The 17,994-nt window shown below is 42.3% G+C and overlaps 1 long non-coding RNA gene across 1 annotated transcript in view; it reads right to left on the bottom strand.

The window, feature by feature from the left end:
- Positions 1-17,405, bottom strand: part of LOC136008440 (uncharacterized) — a 46,085-nt gene extending 28,680 nt beyond the window's left edge. Inside the window, exon 1 of the long non-coding RNA XR_010610094.1 lies at positions 17,270-17,405. This is a non-coding gene — a long non-coding RNA (uncharacterized LOC136008440). The remainder of the gene's footprint in view (positions 1-17,269) is intronic.
- Between the last annotated feature and the right edge of the window lie 589 nt (positions 17,406-17,994).

The following is a 17,994-nucleotide window of genomic DNA, read 5'->3' on the forward strand; positions in this document are numbered from 1 at the left end:
CAAAACAAACAAGTTTTTCTCCTGGCCTCTTGCAACAACAAGCCTTTGCTACCTTTTAAGCAGATTGAAGGAGCAGAGCCTTGTGGTTATCACTGAGCGTCACAGAGGGCACAGATGAGGTCAATTCTTCCCTTGAAACTTTTTCAGAACAACAATGAAAAGAGTTTGCATCTCAAGGGCTAAGCAAAGCAGCTGAGGATCTGCTCTTTCTCGTCTTATCACCCCTCTTCTTCCTCTCTTGACACTTTAGCGAACAATCAGATGTTTCCTGACTCACGGTCTGTAGTCTTAGTGTCAACATTCAGAAGTACGTTTTGTATAGTTTTAAAAGCATGCTAATTTTGTTCATTTAAACAAGACTCTCTACTCTTTGATCATTTCACTGCATTCCTACAATAAAGGTCTGGTATTGCACCTATTATCAGTTGAGTTTTCTCTAAATAAAATTTTCAGTTTATTTATAGGGATGGCTGTGTTTAAAATTCTGTAATCCACACCAGTGCTTGCCTCCCAAAACTCACACAAACACACATGCAACGTGACTTTATTGGTGAACACACACAAAGCAGAAAAAGTGGCTTCCAGTCAGGAAGAGGTTGTTCACAATATACCCCTGTCCCTATCATTTTGTTGGGTTTAGTTAATAACCAGATCCAGCTGAAAGATGGCTTATCTAGTTTCCAGGTACAAGCACATACACATGCTTCTTCCATCCACTGTGTTTCTCAGCCTAAAACATGCTAGAAAGTGAATTCTATTAAATTCTCCTTTTCAGTTACATACGCATAGGTAGAATGTGTTGAAATAGAAAACCCTTTAAACAAGTCTCGTATAATGTCTGCTAACTGATGATGCCTGGTTTTGAATTAAGTAGAAAAACCTTACTAAATGATTGTTACTATTATACTGCACTTAGAAAGAAGTCCTAGTGTTTGTGGTCACCCTCCTGGAGCAGATGTAGCAGCTTCGTGATTAGCTGCATCTGCTTTCACTCACCATGGTGGCACCATAGCTGTCACTCTAAGCAGCTGCTGCAAATGGTATCTAGAATTGCCAGTTCTGTGGTGTCTGGAAATGGACCAGGACTTCCCTCCCTTGTTGCCCTTATCTGTTACCACATCTTTGCAATGGGATCCTGTAGCTATTAGAAAATTAAAGACAGCTATTCTTGTCTGGCTTCCCACTCCTTAAAACAAGTTTGTGCTAAAAGAACCCATAACAAACGGATGAACTTTCAGGTTGTTAAGATACCGTTGTCCTGGCATTTGCCCTAATGAAAGCAAAACTTTTACCTTCAGGAAGCATGGCTAAAAACAATGGCAACACTAATCTGCTAGGGATAGTAAAAGAAAGTTTCAAAAAAGGTGCCAAATATGAAGAGGCTGCAGAACAGTTTTAGTTATAAAGCCCAGGCAGAAGCAGTACAAACAAAACCGAGGTGCTGGAGGACACTGAAGCAGAACCTGTGAGAATACAGGCAGGCAGCCCACGGTCTAGGTAAGCTGTGTTTGAGCACTGCTCCACAAGATGAAGACAAACATTGCTTTAATCAGTCTATATGACTTATCATTTATTCTGCTTATAGCTCCAGCTGCGCACAGATCCAAGAGTCTCTGCCCTTCTAGCTGTGATCTGTTAGTGGGGGACAGGAGCTAATACGCAGCTTCTGTGCTTGCTGTATCTGATGTTGAGACTTTTCCTGTGTGAAAGCCACTAGTAAAGACTGATGCAAGGACTATTTGGGGTCAAGTGACTGAGCCAAGACCTTGAGAGACCCGCACCCACTCTCAGTTATACATTATGGGCAACGCCACAATGCATTACAAAAAAGCATCTGGACAATATAAATCTGGGGGGATCGATGACTGATTACCAAAACCAGAAGTGTTTGCTTGACACATTCAAAGGATCAAGTCTTTCTGAAGTAAAGACCATGGGATAAGCAGACCTATGCTTATCTGTAGACTTTCACTCTACAGATCTACAGAAGTCTACCAACAGAAGGCAGTTCTGGCAGGTGAGTGTCACTGCTCAGGAAGACTTGGGGTCTCTGCGAAATAACTTTCTTTGGGATTTTAGTGGAGAAGTTTTGAAATTTTGAGGAGAAAACCTATTAGGATGACTTGGCTCTAATAGCACAAAAAAGACAAGGAGCTCCAATGAAAGCCACCTTTTCTTGAGCAGACAGTCCTGCCTCCTGTTCCTTTCCTTTGTCTACCCCAACTTCCCACCTTGCCCCCCACATCTATGTTCACCCCTGTCTTCCCTCTTCCACCATCACAAAACATACTGCTCCTCTGTTTCAGTCCACTCACTACTCTCCCTCATAAAAGGTCAATGTTCATGATGATAGCTGCCCACTGCTCTCTCTTGCATTCTTGCTGTCTGCTGTCTATTCTGGTACCATATGGACTGCCTGGCCAGAACATCTCTCTCCACAGCCATCCTCCTCATTCCTGCTCTTCCAAGAGGAGTAACATGAGTCATGGAAATTATTTAGCCCTCAGAAACTGAGGTGCTTTGGCACCTGTGAGCATTACTTTCGTCTCCCTTCTCAAAACAAACCAAAGGAAACCAAGATGATCAGGAATAAATGAGAAAATAAGCAAGAACTTGCGCTTGGATAACTGCTGGATTCTCTCCAGCAGGAACAGCAATGGGGTTTCATAGGGTAAAAGAGTGAATCAAAAGTGTTTCCAAAAATCCTAACTTGTTGAAGTTTAGTTTAGTTATGGTTATAAGCTTATGTGATACATGAAACAAGAAGCTGGCTCCAGAGGAGCCCATTTGCAGCTATTGGCAGAGCTGATGCACATTAGCTGCTCCGTTGAGCCAGGGTCATGCAAAGTGTCAGTCTCTGCTCTTGGGTTTCACTCCTTCCTTCTCCAAGGCCGGTTGCTAGCTCAGTGTAATACCCTTCTGGGATATGAAGGACTGGAAAAGCTCAACACGGTTTTGTTGGCTGACAGGGCTGAAAATGAAACTCTTTCTTTTCAGATCCAGCACATTACACACCTGCTTCCAAAGCTGTCTGACAAGCATTTATATTCTTTTCATTGGCAAAAGAAATATCCTATTAGTGGCTCCGAAGGCTGTTAAATGTACAACTGGCATCACCACATTTTAAATGCTGTGGGATTAGCTGTTACTGTGATCATTGACAGCAAAATACACAGACAAAAGTATCCACTTTCACCTCTCAAAAGCACATTTTGGAGAACAGATGGAAGCAGGGAGGTCAAGAATAGTGGAGGAAAGCCAGTAGTAGGCCCAGTGGCCTCAGAGGGCTACCTGCGAACTAAATTCCCCTTGTGATAAAACCATGGTTTAGCAGAGACCCTCTGGGTAACTGTGAAATCACCTTGCTAGTGAACATGCCCAGCAGAAGGCTTCAAATTGCTAAGTATGTTTGTTCCCCAGCACACACCATGACAGAGGACAGTTAGCTTGTGCAGCCACCTCTGAACAGGAGGCAAAACCTCAAAGGAAAAACTGCATGAACTTCTCCTGCCTCTGACTACAAAGCCAACTGTTTCCCCCATGTCTCCCTGCCTTGCTGAGGAAACGACTGACCCTTCAGCCCCCCTATAGGAAGATGTTTTCCTAGCATGCTTCTGTCTCCTGCCTCCCTCCAACACACATCAAAAAGCCGAAAAACAGCCTACAAGGATGTGTCTTTATGAAGGGGGCAGTTTACTTGAAGAAGCACTCATTTCCTGGCGGGTGGAAAACCTGGCTGTGGGTGACGCGGCCCTTATAACAGTGCGGGGGGAATACCAGATGCGACTGTTTTGCTTAGTAACATTTCTGTTTGCCATTTCTTTAAAGGTAAAGAATTACTGTTTTTAATTGAATGCATCCAATTAATGTTGGTTCATGTCAGAAGGATTTTGGTATCGTATAAGTATGACCAATGTTGCTTCTATCTGGTATAAACTAAGCAAATGCCGTTGTTTCTTTCCAGCAAGCTATGTATATCTATCCACATCTCATCATTCATACCAGCTCATTTAGTGCAATTTAAGTCAAAATCCAACCCCATGTACCCAAGCCCTCTTCTTTAAATGAAAACATTCTCTCCTTTTTGCCTTTAATAGGTTTATTTTCTAAATAAGTCTTTGCTGGTCCAAAACACCTCAAAACACAGCCCTCACGGTGCTGTGAATTTATACTGTGAAGGGTCCACCACTGTTCATGTTTAATCCCAGACTTGAAAATTAAGTACTTTAAGACTCCAAAAGAATGGCTCAACAGTTTAATTGATTCCACATTAACAGCTGCAAAAATCCATGGCACTTTGCTAGGGAAGTAATAAGTTGTGAATAATTTATTTTTTTATTCCTCATTCACAGGTGATGGGGATTAACCTGGCTATTTCAAATGAGGTTTAGATTATTTTAGACTGCTGAATAATATCCTGTTTGAAGGCAGCTATTATACATCAACAAGTCAATGTTTGTGCAGTAGGTCATTCAGAAGTGAGAGGAAATTCTGACCACATATTCAGAGTTCAAGCGCTGGGTAGTTTATGAACATTGCCTGTAATACAGGGAATATACTCAAAGAGATTTTCTTCCTCCCAGTTCTTTTCTCCCTTAATTCCCCTTTCTTCTATGCCTTTAGCACTGTAGTGTCGCACTAGATGTTCCCCTCTGGAAACACAAGAATACCTGTATCATCCCTATTTTAGCCAGGGCAGCTGAACATCCAGGTCTGAAGCAATCCTACATGACTGTAAGCCTGGGAAGAATACAGTGATGTTGTCCGGGAAGCTAGGGACCAAGTTAGAAAAGCTAAGGCCCAGTTAGAATTAAACTTGGCTAGGGATGTTAAGGATAACAGGAAGGGATTCTACAGGTACACTGCAAATAAAAGACAGACTAAGGACAGCGTGAGCTCTCTCTGGAAGCAATCGGGAGAACTGGCTACCCTGGATTTAGAGAAGGCTGAGGTTCTGAATGACTTCTTTGCCTCAATCTTTACTGGCAAAGGCTCTGACCACACCACCCAAGTCTTGGAAGGCAGATGCAGGGGCTGTGAGAATGAAGACCTTGGGCCCACTGTAGGAGAGGAACTGGTTCAAGACCATCTTAAGAACCTGAATGTACACAAGTCCACGGGACTTGATGGAATCCATCCGCGGGTCCTGAAGGAGCTGGCGAATGAAGTTGCTAAGCCACTGGCCATCGTATTTGAAAAATCATGGCAGTCAGGTGAAGTTCCCGACGACTGGAAAAAGGGAAATATAACCCCCATTTTCAAGAAGGGGAAAATGGAAGACCCAGGGAATTACAGACCAGTCAGTTTCACCTCTGTTCCTGGCAAAATCTTGGAGCACATTCTCCTGGAAGGCATGCTAAGGCACATGAAAGACAAGGTGCTTGGTGACAGCCAGCATGGCTTCACTAAGGGGAAATCCTGCCTGACCAATTTGGTGGCCTTCTATGATAGGGCTATGGAACTGATGGACAGGGGTAGAGCAGCTGATGTCATCTACCTGGACTTGTGCAAAGCATTTGACACTGTCCCACATGACATCTTTGTCTCTAAATTGGAGAGATATCAATTTGATGGATGGACCACTCGGTGGATAAAGAACTGGCTGGATGGCCGCACACAAAGAGTTGTGGTCAATGGCTCGATGTCCAGCTGGAGACCGGTAACAAGTGGTGTCCCTCAGGGATCGGTGTTGGGACCGGTCTTGTTTAACATCTTTGTCAGTGACATGGACAGTGGGATTGAGTGCGCCCTCAGCAAGTTTGCCGATGACACCAAGCTGTGTGGTTCGGTTGATACGCTGGAGAGAAGGGATGCCATCCAGAGGGACCTTGACACGCTTGTGAGGTGGGCTGATGCCAACCTTATGAAGTTCAACCATGACAAGTGCAAGGTCCTTCACTTGGGTCAAAGCAATCCTAGGCACAGCGGTTGGGCAGAGAAGAGATTCAGAGCAGCCCTGCAGAGAAGGACTTGGGGGTGTTGGTCTATGAAAAAATGAACATGATCTGGCTTCAGTGTGCGCTCGCAGCTTAGAAAGCCAACTTCATCCTGGGCTGCATCAAAAGGAGCGTGACCAGCAGGTCCAAGGAGGTGATCCTGCCCCTCTACTCTGCTCTTGTGAGACCTCACCTGGAGTATTGTGTGCAGTTCTGGTGTCCTCAACATAAAAAGGACATGGAAGTGCTGGAACAAGTCCAGAGGAGGGCCACGAGGATGATCAGGGGACTGGAGCACCTCCTGTATGAAGACAGGCTGAGAAAGTTGTGGCTGTTGAGCCTGGAGAAGAGAAGGCTGCGTGGAGAACTCATCGCAGCCTTCCAGTATCTGAAGGGGGCCTACAAGGATGCTGGAGAGGACCACTTCATTAGTGACTGTAGTGACAGGACAATTGGTAATGGGTTAAAACCTAAACGGGGGAAATTCAGGGTAGATATGAGGAAGAATTTCTTTACTGTCAGGGTGGTGAGGCACTGGAATGAGTTGCCCAGGGAAGCTGTGAATGCTCCATTCCTGGAGGTGTCCAAGGCCAGGTTGGACAGAACCATGGGTGAGATGGTTTAGCGTGAGGTGTCTCTGCCCATGGCAGGGGGGTTGGAACTAAATGATCTTAAGGTCCTTTCCAACCCAAACTGTTTTATGGTTCTATGATTCTATAAATAAAATGTCAGTAAATAAAATGTTGTCAGTAAATAAAATGAAGTGCCTTATGGTTAGAGGTACAAAAATCCTCACCGATGACCAGGTGTGGCTGACAGCAGAAGCAGCTGTCCTTGCTCACAGAAGAACACTGCTTCCAGGTCACAGCTGGGCCCATGCCACAGAGCTGATAAACCCAGGTGAGCCCTCAATACAGTTTCTAGCAAGGTAAGCGCATGGAACAAAACGTGTGTAGAAGGGTCCTTCTCAGAGGTCTAAATGTTCGTGAAAACAATTTTCCTGGTAGTTTTGACATACGTGGTAGCTCTCTCTATCCTGCTCAGCTCATGTTAGGAAACAACTCTCTAAGCTTTCTTTCTTTCAAAGAGCTGCTGAATGTCAAATCAGGTACTTGAGCAGTGACAAGTGGAACAACAGTTTCTGCAGTGCAGCCTGGCCAAAAAAAATTTTGCTGTCACTAGTGGCATTGGTAATCTAAGCCTTCTCTATCCCATTTGCTAAAACAATGTGCAAGAGTCTCTGCAGAGCTTCTGAGGCACATTTCAATGCATTAAATTCAGCTTGCATTCTATCAAGTGACCTATAGCAGCTTAGACTTCCATTCAACATAGTTATTAGCATTAGGTTTGTTTTTGTTCTTAATGTGTATGTAATTAAGACCATTCAGAGACGGACTGCTCCTTTTCATTAGCTAAAAATACAGGAATGAGTAAGGAACACTGTGCACACTCCCCTTATAGGAAACTGCTATTGAAAGAGAAAGTGGTGTCTCCCACTTGGTGTAGCAGTGAGAAGCAGCAAGCCAGCCTTTTGAGACCTTCTCATTGTACCAAATCCTGCTACTTCCCCCAGGATGATTTTCTGACAAAGAGATACTGTTCAAGCAGATCCAAACTCCCCTTTTTGGCCACCATAAAGTGACAATACATTTGATGGAATCTTACTTCCCTGAAATTGAGGATTCCTAGGCAACCCTGAACCTCTCCAGGCTTTCCTAGCCGAAACTGTGAGGCAGTTCTGCTCAAGGACTATGCAATTCCACAGTGATGTTAATAGAAGTATTTGTTCCCATTTTCTGGGCATTAGGTTGGTACCTGAGCAGGGGCAGAAGGTAAGTCCTGTCTTCTTCTCATGGCTCAGGGTCACAGAGGTGATTGGGAGTGGAGACCGGAGTAGACTCAGCATGAGCCACATGGTGACTCAACATGTGCCACAACGTGCGTGTTCCCAGCAGGCACAGGAGAGCTTGATCAAGCACTGTTCTCCATGAGGAGCAGCCCCTGGACTCCAGCCAGCCACCACACCACTGCCTGTACATGTCTTTCAGTGGCTTAATCCAGGCCAGAGGTGACAAGTGTTGAGAAGAGCATGCATGGGAGTTAGAGGTAAGGTGTGGCAATGCATACATTTGAGTTCATCTTGTACAGGATGGCACAGAAGCTGTGCTGTTTTGAACTGCATACAGGAAACTGTTGCAAGCAAAACTTGTCCCTTTGCCAACTGATTTGGCACAAGGTGTGACACGCAAGCACTCCCTGAAACCGTGCGCATGCAAGACTTCTTGGCCTGTATCCCACAGTTTGTGGGCCACTGTCCCCATGCCCTGAACTGGGAAGACTTAAAGACCCTTGGGGAGCAGTGAAAAGGTAATTTCAACAATATCAGCTTGTCTGAAGAAGGCTTTTATTTTTTTTCAAATGCTTTAAATGCTTTCAATGCTCTAAAATTTATACAGAAACATGTATTTGTATCTAGCTATTACATATATGTATACACACGTACATTTAACCCATCCTTATGAATCCTGTCTGTGGACATAACAGCAGTAAATCAGTTCAAAATGAACCAGTTACTTTGCATAAATTATTAAAGGTACTGTAAACTATTTTGTTTACAGTAGGTACTCGACCTATTAGGTCCTACTATCTGTAGGATGACACAACATTTTCAAAAGGCTTTTAGTCCTTGAGTGTGGATCAGACCCTGCTAAAGGCTACCAAATAGAGGAAATTAAAAATACTCTGTAGCCACCCTCAAACAAAAATCAGAAGGGAACATTTCAGACACTGCCCTTACAGAAACAAAAGACGTATTTAGAGCACTGCATTATAGACACAAAAAGCAAAACCTGAATAAAACACAAAGCAAAACAAAAATAAGTGTTACGCAGAAGCCCATCCCTTCACACTTGGGATTCAGACAACCTCATCATTCCACAGGGGAGGTGGTGATTTTGTAACCAGACACAGTTACAAGCAGTGCCAATGGCAGAGGAAAGAAGACGTATTTCATACCGAGGAGGAAAAGACAAACACACGCACACCCTCCTCTGCCTTCCCCATTCCCTGGCAGGCACACAGGTCAGCTGTGTCAGGGAATAACAACAACATTCCTGGTCTTCAGAAACCTCTGCAACGGATCCAGAGCCATACATATGTGTCTTGGCTCTCTCCCATTTCCCCGGTGTAAACCTTGTTATGTATTAACTACTTGACAGGTTTCTTGGATTTCTGCTTGTCCTTTCTCATCTTTTTGCTTCTTCTCTCACTGCAACTGACGGACATCCAGAGGGAAGGATAAAGCAGAACAATAATGCCCCACTGACTCGCAGAGCAAATCTTAGACAAAAAACATTCTCATTCATGACAAGTGAGTTGTTCTTGACTACGGCTGCGCATGATTCAAAAGCACCCTCGGCACAAGCAAACAACTCAAAACAATTTACCAGCTCATCGATATTCAGCACTCTAAAAAAGCTTTCCCTGAGAACTTTGCAGTTGTCCTTCCCAAGCCCTGGAGAGCCGCACCCAGAAAATGAGCTCGTTTGTCAGCTATGCTGAGTGCTTCACAGTGAATTTCAAAACAAAGCAAGGATCTCAGACCAACTGCTCCACACAGACTGCTCCTCATAGCCTGAAAACCAGCCTCAGAGTCACAGCTGATTATGTCAAGGTTGCATTTCTATTGGTCACATCAGGTGCTGTGGCTGCTGATGCTCACAGTGATTACACCCAGTGAAGAGGAGTAATCCATTACCTTTATCACAACACTTTTGATGAGGACAGACAGAAATGCTCTGAGCACAGTACATGATTTATTTGCAGTGCTTTCTGATTTCGCCACTGAGTCAAGTTGGTTACTGGGGCTGAATATCAAGGGTATCTTTCAGTGATAGGTCAGTCTAGAGAAAGCAATTTAATTTCTAGAAGGTAAAACTTTTGGGGAAAAGAAAAAAGAAAATCAGTGACAATTAAGTCTCTGTTCACTACTTTGCTATTATCCCCAATTATCAAGAGACGTCTGCTAATAGACGGTCACATCAGGGACTCCTGCTGCCTAATACTACTGAGTTCCTACCTATCCAGACAGAACAATTTAGGAACTGTTCACGTATAATCACCCAATTTGTATCTAATGGCTTATAAGTTTATTTGGGACTTTAAAAAGTCTTCCACAGTTTTTATGGGGAAACAATACTTCTTGAGAGAGAGAAGAGTCTGCAGGGAAAGGTTCAGAAAATACATGTCATTAATGCAAAGTATTTTCCTTTAATTCCTCCTTCAAAATGTGACTCTTTCAGTCCTAAAGTCCCAAAGGTAAGCTTTTCTGCTAGTTCCTTCTCTAAACCATGTATATACATGTATATACATTATGCATATACATATATTTATATATATATATAGATAAACACAGATGTTGCGACATCTGACTTCTTAAAGGTGACTTCGAACTAAGGCTAAATACCAAGCAATGTTTGAAAAGTGACACGCCACGTGGTTATAAACACCTTCAGTGCTTTCAGCAATCTTATCTGGTGTCTGAAGATTTGGCGCCAGGAAAGGCTTTGCAAGATTTCAGCAGTTATAACTTAATATGAGAAAAATGCTAGTAATTGCTGCCTGTCTGTGAACGTGTGTTAACTAAGCACTACATGTGTTATTACATCAATAGTTTATTCTGCTGTGAAAATCTCTTATAATTCCCCCTCAAGGAATAAAAAGAAAAGAAAAGAAAAAGAAAGGGAAGAGAAGACCTATTTCTTTAAGTCCAGTGGGAATAAACTGAGTAGAAGGGCAATCAGACTCCCAATAGGAAATAGCAGTTACATCAATTTTGTGGTTGAAAGAAATTATTTTCTCTTTTTTTTTTCCCAGTTTCATTTTAAAAACAATTTCTGTACTTTTACATTTTTTATTAGATATTAATATGTAATTCAGTATCTTGGAAAAATCTGTAACTATGAGATGGAGGTTGACCTTCAGATGCTAAAGTAAGAACACCTGACTTTTGGTATTTCAGTGAAAACACTTAGCAGAGATGGCTACATTTACTTTGGATATAATTGCTATAAAGCATAAAATACAATATTTTTTTTTTTTACCATATTACATAACCTAAAAAGGGCAAAGGAGGCAGCCAGCGTTTCAAACTGCCAACAATTTCATTTGACTTTAACTGAACTTCCATTCTCTATAAAATAATGTCTAATGAGGAAACACACACAACTGATGCAAGCCCACAGACAGGCATTGTCTTCCTCACAAATACTAAAGCTGAAGATGGGTCATCAGAATTCAACAGCAAAGTAACATATTAACTCACCAGTCCAGGCCATTCTTCTGTGTAAGAGAAAGGTAACCTCTGTCCAACTAAAATTATACCTCTCTCACTGTAGAGTTCTATGGAAGGTATTTTTCTTCATTTTACTTCCCAGAAGTGAAGTTTATAGCCCAGATTTTGATGTTTGATATTAGTTGTATAATTTTTCTCCTATAAAGCTGTTGATGGTAGCAAAATGATCTAATCCTTTAGATCTTGCAAACCTTGCTTTTTATGACATGCTGTTAGTACTGAATTCTGCAGAATTACTTCCTTACATTTGTTTAAAGGATATTCAGATTGCTGCTTCATGTGACTACAGCTTTCATTTTATGGGAACCTAAAGCAATACTTTCTCATTGTTTTGTTTGTCTGGGTGAAACAGGCTGAACCACTGTCAATAACCAGTCCTAGATCTCTGCTTCTGAAGGAAAACTTCCTTGTTTAGATTCATCACCATCTGTGAAAACCCAGATTTTTCTTTCTGTTGTACATGGGTCTGTATGTGCACACGTTAAATTGTGCCTGCTATTTAGTTCACTGAACAAAACAGAATTCATTGAATTCTTTCTAGATTTTGTGTGCTAGTTTGTCCTAACATGGATAGTGATATGCAGTGACCACATCTTCAACTCAGTCTTTAAATCATCAACAAAATGGAACAAGATCAATCCCAGCACAGAGCTTCACAAGCCACTGTTAGGTCACCTACATTTTGCAAAACAGCCTGTACTTTTAAAACGTTTGATGCCTAGCCAGAATTTAATTAGGTACAAAAAATTTACCTCTCTAGTATAACATAAAGTCCCTTTTTCTTACAAACGTCATCAAAACCTCCAAAAAACCTGGACGATACATGCCAGATTTTTCTTCCCAATATTTTTAAGTCTTCAGATTCTTCAAAGACAAGCTGAGGACTTTATGCAGAAACTGTGATGTGGTCAGGTTATGTAATTGTTTTTCTAAGTATATGTTTCTGTTCTGACTACCCTGAAATGCTTTCCCTCTAGGTAGGATATTGCGCATTCACCTGCAACTCCCAAGGACACTCTTCACTGCATTTTTGAAGTGATGCTCCCCAGTGATACTTTTACAGCAACCATGAAGAATTCCTATTTTGAGGAATATATTGCATGTGTTTGTCAGAAGCTTTCCAGTTCTGGAGCTGAGATTCCTCAAGGCTTAAGATGAACACCATATGCTTCTAGCAGTTCACTAGAATTAAGATTTCCAAGTTGTTCCATGAATTCCCCGCCTTGAGATTTCTCCCTTTCTTACCAGCATGCTATGAAGTAAGGTTTCCCTTGGGCAAAATCTCCTTGGGAGGAAAATTTCAACAATGGACGTCTTTAGCCTAGTTCAACGCTCCAGGCAATTAGCTTTTTATCAGACATGTCATCTGTCTTTAAATTTCCTTTTCCCATTGATCTCTATGTACCAAGAGGTTCACAGAAACAAGTGCAATCCTTCTGCCTCAGACACATATTAATACTTCTTGTGTGGTAGTAGTATCCATCTCTTTACTGCAATTAAGAAAAACTCTTTATGCATGGGCTGTAGAAGTTAGAGTGGAATTTTTCTTCAGTCTTGGAGGCAGAAAACATTTCACAATTGGAAAAACACATTGATACAGGTTGTACAGATACCTGAAATCTTGGAGTCTAAAAGAACCAAGGCCACTTGTGATCAGCTGATTCAGCTGCCTTGCAGCCCAGCCCGAGCTGATTTCTGCTGTCTGAGCTTACTTCTGTACTCATGTTTGGGCTGGGATAACAAGGTTCAGAAAGATGCCCAACAGAATGCTCCCTTCTATCCCACAGACTTTGTCTCCTAGAGTAAAGGGATGGCTTATAGCTATGTGGATATTATAGAGGATAAACTTGCCTTATGCACATCCTGTAGCGCAGCAAAACTAAAATGAAAAGGCTGTAAGGAAAGAGGCAGAATCTGAAGAAAGCTGGCACTGCAAAGAGAAGAACATAGCTGACCGGTGGATGCATGTAAGAAAATCCTTTTGGTTAAAGAGACAAAAATGCTGGTGGCAAGACCAGAAGAAAGAGAACTGGAGGAGGTTAATCAAACATGAACAAGGGCATGTGAAGTAGGCTAGAAAGGCAGAGACACGATTTGACCAGATGGGTCTGCATGCAAGGTAGCCAGCAACATGCACTGGCTAACCAACTTCACACTAAATACACTGTATCTTCTTCAAAGGTGAGGAAACTTTAGAGGAGGCCTTGACCCAGGAAAAAGAAATCTGGAGCCCTCTGGTTTATCTTCTCCCAGGGATATGAACATGGGTACACATAAGCTCCAGTTGGCTCTATGAAACTCCCAAGTTTCTGAACACTGCAGTTGTGGCAACCCATGAGCAAGATGTGCTGGTTATCAGGGAAGCTGTCTCCTTCTTTTTTCTTGAAAGTCAAGTCAGGGATCAGACCAATTTTCCTTAATGACAAGAATCCTTCTGCTAAGTCTAGATGCTCCCAGAAATGACCTTGTAGGACTCAGATATGACAAAGTGCACTCTACTGGAGTCTGTCTTTGCAGGTGTCCTGAGCACTGGTCTCCTATTCAGCCCCTGGGTTGCTGCATGTAAATGAGGATACCTGTCTCCCCTTTCACATTTAACAGCTCCAGTTTTCTCCACACTCACTCCTTTTCATCCTTTTCCCTTCAGTACAGTGACTCATACACAATATTCAAAATGATTTTCAAAGCTGCTGAGTTAAATGAACAGTCTACAGCTTACCAAACTCTGACAGAGAAATTAGAGGCAAGCTGATAAAATCAAAGACACATACCAAAGGTATAATGGAAACACAGAACCCTCTGTGTGAAAGTACTTTTGAATAAAGAAGGCATTTTAGGAGAAAGATAAACTGCTCTCCTAACAGTGGATAGTCTTTTATACTCTTCAGCTTTTTCTTCAATACACCTTAATTAAAGCCACTTAGAGCAAACACAAAGCTTTCCTCTTCTTTGAACACCAATGGGACAAAACTACAGGCAGCTCTGAATTCCATTCACATGTGGCACTGACAGAGCCATGCACTTCCCTGAAAGCCCTATTAATACTTGTACAGCACATGCCACTAAGGATATTAACGGGTTCTAACTAGCAGCATTTCATTCAGCCTCATAATTCCATTTAAGCCCAAGATTAGATGCCTCCTATAAAGTCCACATCACTCCAGATCCCCAGAACAGCTTTCAGAGATGTCGAGCAATTGCAAAGTTGGAACAGGTGATTTTAGAGCGGGTGTTCTGAGAGCTAAATGACACAGAAAAACAGGTCATACGCTCCTGGAGGCTGGAGCTGAAATAAAGAGATGCCTTGTTCTGGGTTTTTTTTGGCTTCTTTTTTTTTTTAACCTAAGATGCAAAGCAAAATAAAAGGCAGGTTCATGGAGTCCCTAGCAGAGAAAGATAATCTTGTACCCTTCTCCCTGTGTACTGCATAACATGTTCTGCTTCTTACCCACACCCACAGCCTGGGGGCCAAGGCAGTTGTTTTGGTTATGTGCCACTAAAATAAGATTGTTCCAAAGTGACCTGCCAGAGGACAAAATTACAGTCTATAGAAGCCAAAGGCAAGGATCCTCATTTCAGATTAAACCACAAGACCATTTTTCTTTTCTACATGCGATTGTACCTTATATGAAGATGTCTTCTCTCAGAGATACTACACTCATTCAAGGCAGTGGTTTCACAGCTGAGATGGTGCTAAATGCTCTTTAAGCAACAGGGTTCCAATTAAAGTAGTGACAGAGGTTTTGGCTCTTGAAGCAGCATCACGTCAGTAAGTCCGAGGGCTCCAGATGTTTATCCAAAGAAATCTCATAGCAACAGCCTCTCTGACACAGCTCCTCTGTGCTGCAGCATGCTTCTGGGGTTGTCATCATGACTTTCTTATTGCTGCCACTCCTATCCACTCTAGTCCCTAGAGGTTTACAGCTTTGCCTGACTTAGCCTCTCCTCAGTACTTCTGAGACTTCATCATAGCTCCTTCATTATGCTGCTGTCCTGTTCCAGATCTGGTACAGAACCCATTTCAGATAACAAGCCACCTGCTATACGAATAATCTCAACACCTCCCTATAAACTTCCTGGGGACTGGATGCTTTCAACTGGAAAGCTGGGCTGCCAGAGATTTTTCTCACCTCAAAATACCCTTTTCTCACTGGGCAAATGGTACTTATCAACTGCCACTTCGATACAAGGATGCTCCCTTAGTCTGGGTTATGCAGTTCCTTACACCCCGACTACTCTTGAATAGGTCAAAGTCCAGATCATAGGCCTACATCAACTCTAACATCAGAGTTCTCTAAGCCAAAGGGACTTTTTGCCATCTATTATATAGGTGAGAGGCTGGGACAAGGAAGGAAATGTTTTCTACATTTCGTTTGAGTGATCTAACAACCCAGTAATATTCACATCTGAAATTCTGGTTTATGCCCATTTCCACATAAAAATGTCTTACTTCTAACAGACAGGTGTCTGACCTCTCACTTGTAAAACAATGCTTCCTATTGCTCAGTGTAAACATTGCCAATATCCCTTGGCACAGCTTTGAAACATTACCACCTATCTTATCACTGGATACCAGGGAGAGGAGATCAGCACCTCCCTCTCCACTTTCCCTCCTCAGGAAGCTGTAGAGAGCAAAGAACTATACCTTTCATATTAGTGGCAAGCTAGCATGAATGGGAGCTGGAGCAACTTGCTAGAGGTGTCTGAATAATTATTTTGAGGCATACCATTTATTCTTGCAGTTTAGTCTCACATTTTGTTTTCAGGGTGGGTGGCCTGTTGTAGAAATAAGCAGTTCATTTTCTCTAAATGGGTCAGTTTTGCAATGCCATGATTTCCTACTGTTGCTCATGCACCAGTGGCTTTTCCACCTGATTGCCCAGTGAGACCTCAGAAGTGCAAATGTATTATTCAGACCAGAAAGTGTGACTTCCAGTAACAGTAACTGATTCATCCTTTGAGCAAACATTTTGGTGGGGATTGGGAAATCAAACTTGCAGCAGCTACAGTAACGAATGCCATGTCCTTGGGCACTGTTGATGTGGTACTGTATTTCTTTTACAATCTCACAATGTACTTATCTTTCCAAATAAAACATTTTTGGGCAGCTTTTTACACTCACTTTCACTGAAAGCTCTTCTGGCTCAAACTGGTACCAAGCTCAGGGTAGGGAGTGGGAAGGGGGATAAGGGGAGGGAATCAACCCACTGAGTGTGTTTTGTGTCTTTCTGATCTTGAACTAAACATTGCTCTTCCCGTCTAGTGAGCCTGCAGCAAGGCTGTTTAGAGTCTTCTGCTCTCCAGAGTGTTTCCTCTGAGTTTCACAGAACTGTGAAACAACCATGTAGACAGGAGGGAAGCAAATCACTGACCCCAAAGCCTCCTTGCCAGCAATTATCACAGAGCAAATGGGCACAGTAATTTTGTCTGCAAGCTCTCCCATAGCTGTTCCTAGCAGTCTTTTTCAAATAAAAAGGAAGTTGCTTCTTAGCCACAAAGTGTTCTGCTCCCTCTCTCAGTTTTCCATGCATCCCCAAGAGGGTGCTGGGTATAACAGTTGATATTATTGGGGTGACACAATGTCAGAGGTCAGTTAAAGGACAGAATACGTGAGATGCACAAGTAGCACATTCTAGGTAACAAAAAAGGCACAGCGTGGGCCCTAATTTGGATCTGCTTGCGGAAGAGTCAGCTGATGCCTGAGTATAAAGATCTTAAAATGCCCCGTACCACTGATTAACAACTGCAGAGGGATAGCTAAGGTATACAAACATCAACTAAAACCAGCACAGCTCTTTTAAAGGAGGGTACCTACTTTTTTGCTATTCCACTGGAAGCTTAAAATAATCGCTAAAGAGACCATATTATAAACCCCAAAATTATATTATCATCCAGCAAAACAAACATCTGAAGGACAAAAAGCTAAAACTGACAACTGAGGCTTGATACTTTAGCAATGAGAAATGCTTTCAACTCCTACCTGACTTCTCATGGAGCGTGGTGTTGCAGGTCAGAAATGAGGGGCTCGGGAAGACCAGTAGAATAGACCAAATGCAGTGCTGAACTTCCAGGGAAGCTGGTGGGATACGCTGGTGGGAATGAGATGGGCTGCCAGCCTTCTGCACAAGCTGAAGCAAAGGAGCGCAAGTGTCAGAAAAGAAGCTATTTCTTCTCTAACTTGCTTTAATACACAAAGTCTTTAAATCCAGGACATCTTCGTAGGGAATAGAAAGGTACAGTTAACGTCTCCAAGGACACTTCGGGTTATTATTTCTTTTTGCAGTTAGCTGTTAACCTAAAACTGAGCTAGTTAAAATAAAGGGATGTGTTAAAAATTTTGGATAACAATGGAAATACAATATTTTAAAAAGTGCTTGTTTGGAAAGAGATTGAATGATCTCATTAATTTCTCAGTTGCCCTGCAAACTGTATTCTCAGCTCCTCTTAACTCACACACATCGCTTACCTATCCTAACACAGGACAGATATATCGGTTCCCCACCACACTTGGTAAAAAGACAATATTTTCATGTTTACTCTTAAAGAATATCTCTTTCCAGGCCACAGTTTCCTGCAAGCTATGCTAATTTCTCCAGGCTTCTTAAAATATGCTAGAAATACCACGGTTTTATCTTAATTGTTATCTCGGTTGGAGTCACCAAGCTGCTATCTTCTTGATTTTGTTGCCTCTGCAAAGACAAAACA

The sequence above is a fragment of the Lathamus discolor genome, chromosome 2 (assembly GCF_037157495.1).
Source record: "Lathamus discolor isolate bLatDis1 chromosome 2, bLatDis1.hap1, whole genome shotgun sequence".
NCBI classification, from domain to species: Eukaryota; Metazoa; Chordata; class Aves; order Psittaciformes; family Psittacidae; genus Lathamus; species Lathamus discolor.